The following is a 6175-nucleotide window of genomic DNA, read 5'->3' on the forward strand; positions in this document are numbered from 1 at the left end:
CTTATGCCTTCCCTTTCTTGTGCAGTTTGGCTGTTAAGGGTGGGCAGGGTTCTCTCTGATACTTGGGTTGGGGAGGGGTGTGTTAGGCTCAGCTGTTCTCACACCATGTTGTCACAGAGCCACATGGCATAGGTGCAGGCTTGGCTGGAAGGAATTTCAATGAGAAAACAGGTGTTGCCCCTGCCACTGACCCTGTAACCCTGAGCAGGTCCCCTCTTCCATTTGTCTCTCCCTAAATGGGGACTTGAACTAAATAACTTCCCAGGTCCCATCCAGGTGGGGGTTGGCTTAGTCCCTATGAGGAGTCAGGGTTAGGGTTAGGGTTAGGGTTAGGGTTAGGGTTAGGCCTCCTGGTTTGAACCACTTATCTCAAAGCCAGAGCTGGTGCCCTTGTCCTCTCACCACTCCACATCCTGTGTGGTTATTTTTGGTAGCTTGGCTCAGGCTCAGAAGTGTCACTTACCTATCCCAAAGTCAAAGTTTATTCTCTAGACCTGCCTTCATTCCTCAATGGCCAGCAGGCAGATTTAGTTTTTGAAAGTCAAGCTGAGCTTTCTGCCCCATGGCTCTGGATCCCAAAACATCTTTCCTCTCAGAACATGGCTTTGTAAAACTGTTCTTCAGGGTGGATCTGCCTTAGAGCACCAAGAAATTGATTTACAAGTTGACTCACTCCTCAGAGACATAACCTTGAAGTAGGTATAACAGTCAGGCCCTGGGCTGGGTGCTGGGGGACAGGACATGACTGAGCCTTTGATGTGGGGGTGGGGCAGCTGGAGGATAGCTGGGGTTGCCCTCTGGTAAGTGCTGTCACTCAGTTTTCCATTCTTGTGTTACCTGAGAACATCAGCTTAGAAGGAGGAAAGGTTTAACAAGTGCTATAACCAAAGCTAGCCCACGGTGTGTTGAGGAAGTGGAATTGTGGATTATTTCCTAGTAAAGACTTCTCGGAGAGATACTGGAGAATTCTCAACATGTACTGGGCATGGTGACTCACGCCTGTAATCTCAACACATGGGCAATTGAGGCAGGATTTCCATGTGTTCAAGACCAGCTTGGGCTATATAGGGGGTTCCAGTCCAGCAGGGGCTACAGTGTAAGGCCAAGTCTCAAAACAAAGCAAAAACACAGAGCGACCCCATCACCAAATGACATCCTGTACACCTGCTCTGTGCTCTGTTAGTAGCCTGGCAAGCCCTCAATTTCCCAAGCAGAATGAAGCTTATGAGCCTGGTTCTGGGCATATTTCAAAAAGCTGATAAACTCATCCTGTTACTGAAACCTAAGGTTGTCTACACTCACCACTCTATGTAAAGCTAAAGGCAGAGGTTGGTAAAAGAAAATAGGTTCATTCAAGTCTGACCTTAAGGAAAATGGGGTAGACTTTTCCTTTTTTTTACATTTATCTTCTAATTTGGGGGTGGGGTGGGACACATGTATAGAGGTCAGAAGACAACTTGTGGGATTCTATGCATCTACAACATAGGTTCTAGGATCAAACTGTCATGGTCATGATACAGGGGGAAAACAGGGTCCCCTCTTAGGGTTCATTTTATTACAGTTTAACAGAAAAACCTCCAGGGCAGGTGGGCTGTGTTATAGGTCTGAGTTCACAAAAAATCACCAGCACCACTTTAAGAAAAGCAGCAAGGTAAATGTTTATTATTTCGACTGGCTGTGCTGTCTATCTCAGAAGTAGATGCAGCCCTGATCATTGTCAGGTCAGAGTTTTTATAGGATTACAGAAACATTCAAACAGGACACTTGTGAACCAATCAGGTTTGTACAACAGCAGAACTTTGAATCTATTAATCAACAACCAATCATTATACAGACAAGCGATACAGTCACATAACCTGGCAATCAACTTTGTAATTTTAAAATTAGTCAACTTCCTAGCCATAATAAGTATAGTAAGAAAGCTGACCACCAGGTGGTCATACAATAACAGGGTGGTCTTATACTTTGTGTCAAGGTGACCTAAAATAGCAAGAGAGTTACAGAAGCAAAAACAAGCAGTTAGCCAGATGTAAAATGTCTGAGATTAGCACGTTCCACTGGTTTGTGATTGTTCTGGTTTGTTTCTTCATTGCTGTGACAAAATACTCTGACCAACACCAACTTGGGGGAGGAAAGTGTTTATTCAGTTTACATCTCCCAGGTCACAGTTCATCAGGGAGCCCAAGGTAGGAACTGAGGGCAGGAACCTGGAGGCAGGAGCTGGAGCACAGGCCATGGAGGATAGCTGCTTATTGACTTGCTCTCCTGGCCTCTGCTCAGCCTGCTTTCTTCTGCAACACAGGCCCACCTGCCCAGGGGTGGCACCCCACACAGTGGACTGGGCCCTCCCAGTGGGCTGGGCCCTCCCACATTACTCAACAATCAAGAAGATGCCCCACAGACATGGCCACAGGCTAGTCCAGTGGAGGCAATTCCCCAATTGAGGCTCCCTCAACCCTTTAGTTGACACTAAAGCTATCCAACACAGTGATTGAGCTACTTCTTAGAACTAAAGGCTGTTTTCTCTCTCTTTTTAAAAAATATTTTAATATTTTATTTATTATTTTTATTTTATGTGTATGTGTGTATTGCCTGCATGTATGTACCCGTGTCGTACAATGCTGTGGAGGTCAGAGGAGGGCTTTGGATTCCCCTGGAACTGGAGTTAAGAACGGTTTGTAGCTGCCACGTGGGTGCTTGGAATTGAACCTGGGTCCTCGGTCCTCTGCAAGAGCAGTTGGTGCTCTTAACCGCTGAGTCATTTCCCCAGCCCGTTTCCTCTTTTTAAATATTTCCCATAAGTGAAAAGAGGTTACTGTTAAAAAAGCTATTCTGAGCAAGATGGAGTAACTTAGGTTTAGTTGCTAATATAGTTCAGGCTGTAAATCTCAGCAGCTTCCCTGAGGAGGAGACCGGAGGAGAGAAGGGAAAAAGCTAAGCCCATTTAAAGCTGATATGGAGGACAGGCACATAGCAGCCACGTGGCTGGGGAATTTTTAAAAAAGGGTAGGAACTAGAGACATGGCCCAACGATTAAGAGCACTGACTGCTCTTGCAGAGGACCTGGGTTCAATGCCTAGCACCCACATGGCAGCTAACAATCATCCAACTCCAGTTCCAGAGGATCTGAGACACCCTCTTGTGACCTCTGAGGGCATTATATAACATGGGTGCAGTTACATACATGCAGGCAATACACTCACACACCTCACAAAGATCTACCTGCCTTTGCCTCCCAAATTCTGGGATTAAAGACCTGTACCACACCTGGCTTAAATAAAATATTTTTTAAAAAGAAAATTAAAAAAAAACAAAACGAGTAAAGAAACCCAAGATGTTGGGGTAGACCAGAGTTGGGGAAATTAAAAAAAAGAGTTAAAAAAAAAAAAAAGGAGGGGCTGGAGAGATGGCTCAGCAGTTGAGAACATTGGTTTTCTTACAGAAGACCCGGGTTCGAATCCCAGCACCCACATGGCAGCTAACAACTGTCCGTAACTCCATTCCCAGTGGATCCAACAGCCTCTTCTGACCTCCACGGGAATTGTACAATATGGGCGCACTTACCTACATGCAGGAAACACGCGCATACACATAAAATAAAAATAATAAATAATTTTTTTTTAAAGTTTAAAAAACAAAAGGAAAGTGGACATGCCTGCGCTGCACAGACTTTTTCACGTGTACCTGGGTTGGACTACAGGTCTCACGAGAGTAGAGTCTGGGCTGTGGCGGCCGGAGCTATGGCTGGACAGGCATTTAGAAAGCTTCTTCCGCTGTTTGATGGAGTACTGGTTGAAAGGAGTGCAGCTGAAACTGTCACCAAAGGTGGCATTACGCTTCCAGAAAAATCTCAAGGAAAAGTACTGCAAGGAACAGTAGAAGCTGTGGGATCAGGCTCTAAAGGGAAGGGTGGAGAGATTCAACCAGTTAGTGTGAAAGTTGGAGACAAAGTTCTCCCACAGTGCAGAGGCGCCAAAGCAGATATAGACGACAAGGATTATTTCTTATTTAGAGACGGTGACGTTCTCGGGAAGCATGTAGACTGAAACCACTGTTGAAATGGCATCACACAGAGCTGTCCATTCCACTGAACCTCTGAAGTATTTCATCAGGTAAATAATTTCCATGCCTCCTTTTATAATAAACTGATGATATCTAAACTGATGACATCTGTTGTCTGTGAAGTCTAGTTTTCCTGTACTGGTATGAACATTTCCAATAAAATAATGTAAATGAAAAAAAAAAAAAAGGAACGTTTAGGCTTCAAAAAAAAAAAACAGGCAGACACTGGGCCTGGTGGTGCATGACTTTATAATCTCAGGGCTGAGGAGGCAGAGGTGGGCAGATCTCTGTGGAGATGGAGGCCAGCCTCTTGTACACAGTGAGTTCTATGCTAGCTGGGGTTATAGGGAGACTCTGTGTCAAAAAAGGTGGGGGCAGGGGGAGGGGCAGACTTACAAAACTACAAGGCTGCTGACCTATTAGGAATTGCTCTAGGGAGGGTGAGGACTTGGGGCAGAAAAATTCACCCTTTCATTAACACACTAGGTATTCAATGTGTGGCTTATGATGAACTCACCTTCCTAGGGGCAGTCCCATGACCAGGTAATTGACCTGGCTCAACTGGAATGTTAAGTCTCCACCCAAGTCAGAGATTTTTAGTCTCTTGACGAGGAGTTTTCTCTTAAGAGAGTCTTTCCTGCTACTGTATGGAACATTACCTCTCTGAAGAGGTAACTGTAAAATCATTTAGGAATCAGATCAGATCCCCCAAGTACTTCTGGCATCTCTAGCCTTTGGTAAGGATGAGACTGCCAAGAGGCACAAGGCTTTTTGGCTTTTAGCCAAAAACATTAACTAACTTCCTTTCCTTCCTTCCTTCCTTCCTTCCTTCCTTCCTTCCTTCCTTCCTTCTTTCCTTCCTTCCTTCCTCCCTCCCTCCCCCTTCCCTGTCCCCTTTCTCTCTCCCTTCCTTTCTTCCTTCCCTCCCTTCTTTTCTTTTCTTTTCTTTTCTTTTCTTTTCTTTTCTTTTCTTTTCCCTCTAGCCCCAGCTGACTTGGAACTCACTTTGTAGTCCAGGCTGGTCTCAATCTCACAGAGCTCTGGCTGCCTCTGCCTCTGGAGTGCTGGGATTAAAGGATGCACCACCACTCTGGCTCTTCAGGGTCTTTTTAATCTAAATTGCCTAGCCAATTTCTGCCTCCTGTTTTTAATCAGTTAATCTTGGCAATAAGCACCTTTACCCACTGATTGATAGGTAAAGTAGCCGATGGGTGAATCGGATTGATCAGGAGAAAGCACCAGGACACAGATTAGCAAAGGAACACATGGGACAGATTCCCTTCCAGGTGGGGAAAATGCCTGCCTCCTGGTTGTGAGCTGGGGTCTTTTATAGGGGGAGGTGCAGAAGGCAGGAAAATATATTTTTTAAAAGGTTAGGCGGTGGGAAACAGGAGAGCGGGACTGTTAAAACCTGCCCCGTTTAGAAAAGGGGAAGTCTGCTGTGTTGGCCAGTGGAGAAAAGTCTGCTTTTGACTTCAAAGACCAAAGTGCTTTTCTCAGGGGCTTGTGGAACCACGAGGCCCTCTTGGTGAGGGGCCGGGGCTATCTGAATCCTAACACTGAATCCATCTCACTGGTCCCTGGAGCAGACATTTCTGTGACTTTAGTGTATTAGTTACTTTTCTTGTAGGGGCAGAATACTTGACAGAAGCAGTTAAGGGGGGAAAGGGGCTTCTTTTAGAACAGTTTTGTGGTAGGGAAAGCATGGTGCCTTTATGGCCATGGGAGCTGCTCTTGTTCACTGGAATGGGAGTGAAAGGTGGGTGGTTCAGACTTCACTGACCCAACACGAAGTACAGAGCCCTGGCCAGAACTGGGACATAGGCAGGCTACAACCCTCCTGCTCCTCCCCCATGGCTCTCTGAGAGCTGGAGTCCAGATCCAAAGGGTTTCACAATCTCTCAAAACAATGTCACTTCTGTGTGGGTTCTGTATAATTATGGCCTTGAGGTCAGAGGCAAGGGCCTTTGCCTTCTCCAGCCCATGTGTGAGAAATAAAATCCAAGGTCCAAGGACCCCATCAATACCACTTAAAGAACACATGGACAAAGCAAAAGTAACTCAGCAAGGCAGATTTTTCCTTTTGCAGAGTGCTGCTTTGTGGTCAGTCGGA

The 6175-nt window shown here is 45.7% G+C and overlaps 1 pseudogene; it reads left to right on the top strand.

Annotated features, from left to right (window-relative positions):
- Positions 1–3740: 3740 nt before the first annotated feature.
- On the top strand, positions 3741–4046 carry LOC103748545 (annotated as a pseudogene).
- The last annotated feature ends 2129 nt before the right edge of the window (positions 4047–6175 follow it).

This window comes from Nannospalax galili, unplaced genomic scaffold (assembly GCF_000622305.1).
Source record: "Nannospalax galili isolate Female #2095 unplaced genomic scaffold, S.galili_v1.0 scaffold86, whole genome shotgun sequence".
Lineage (NCBI taxonomy): Eukaryota > Metazoa > Chordata > Mammalia > Rodentia > Spalacidae > Nannospalax > Nannospalax galili.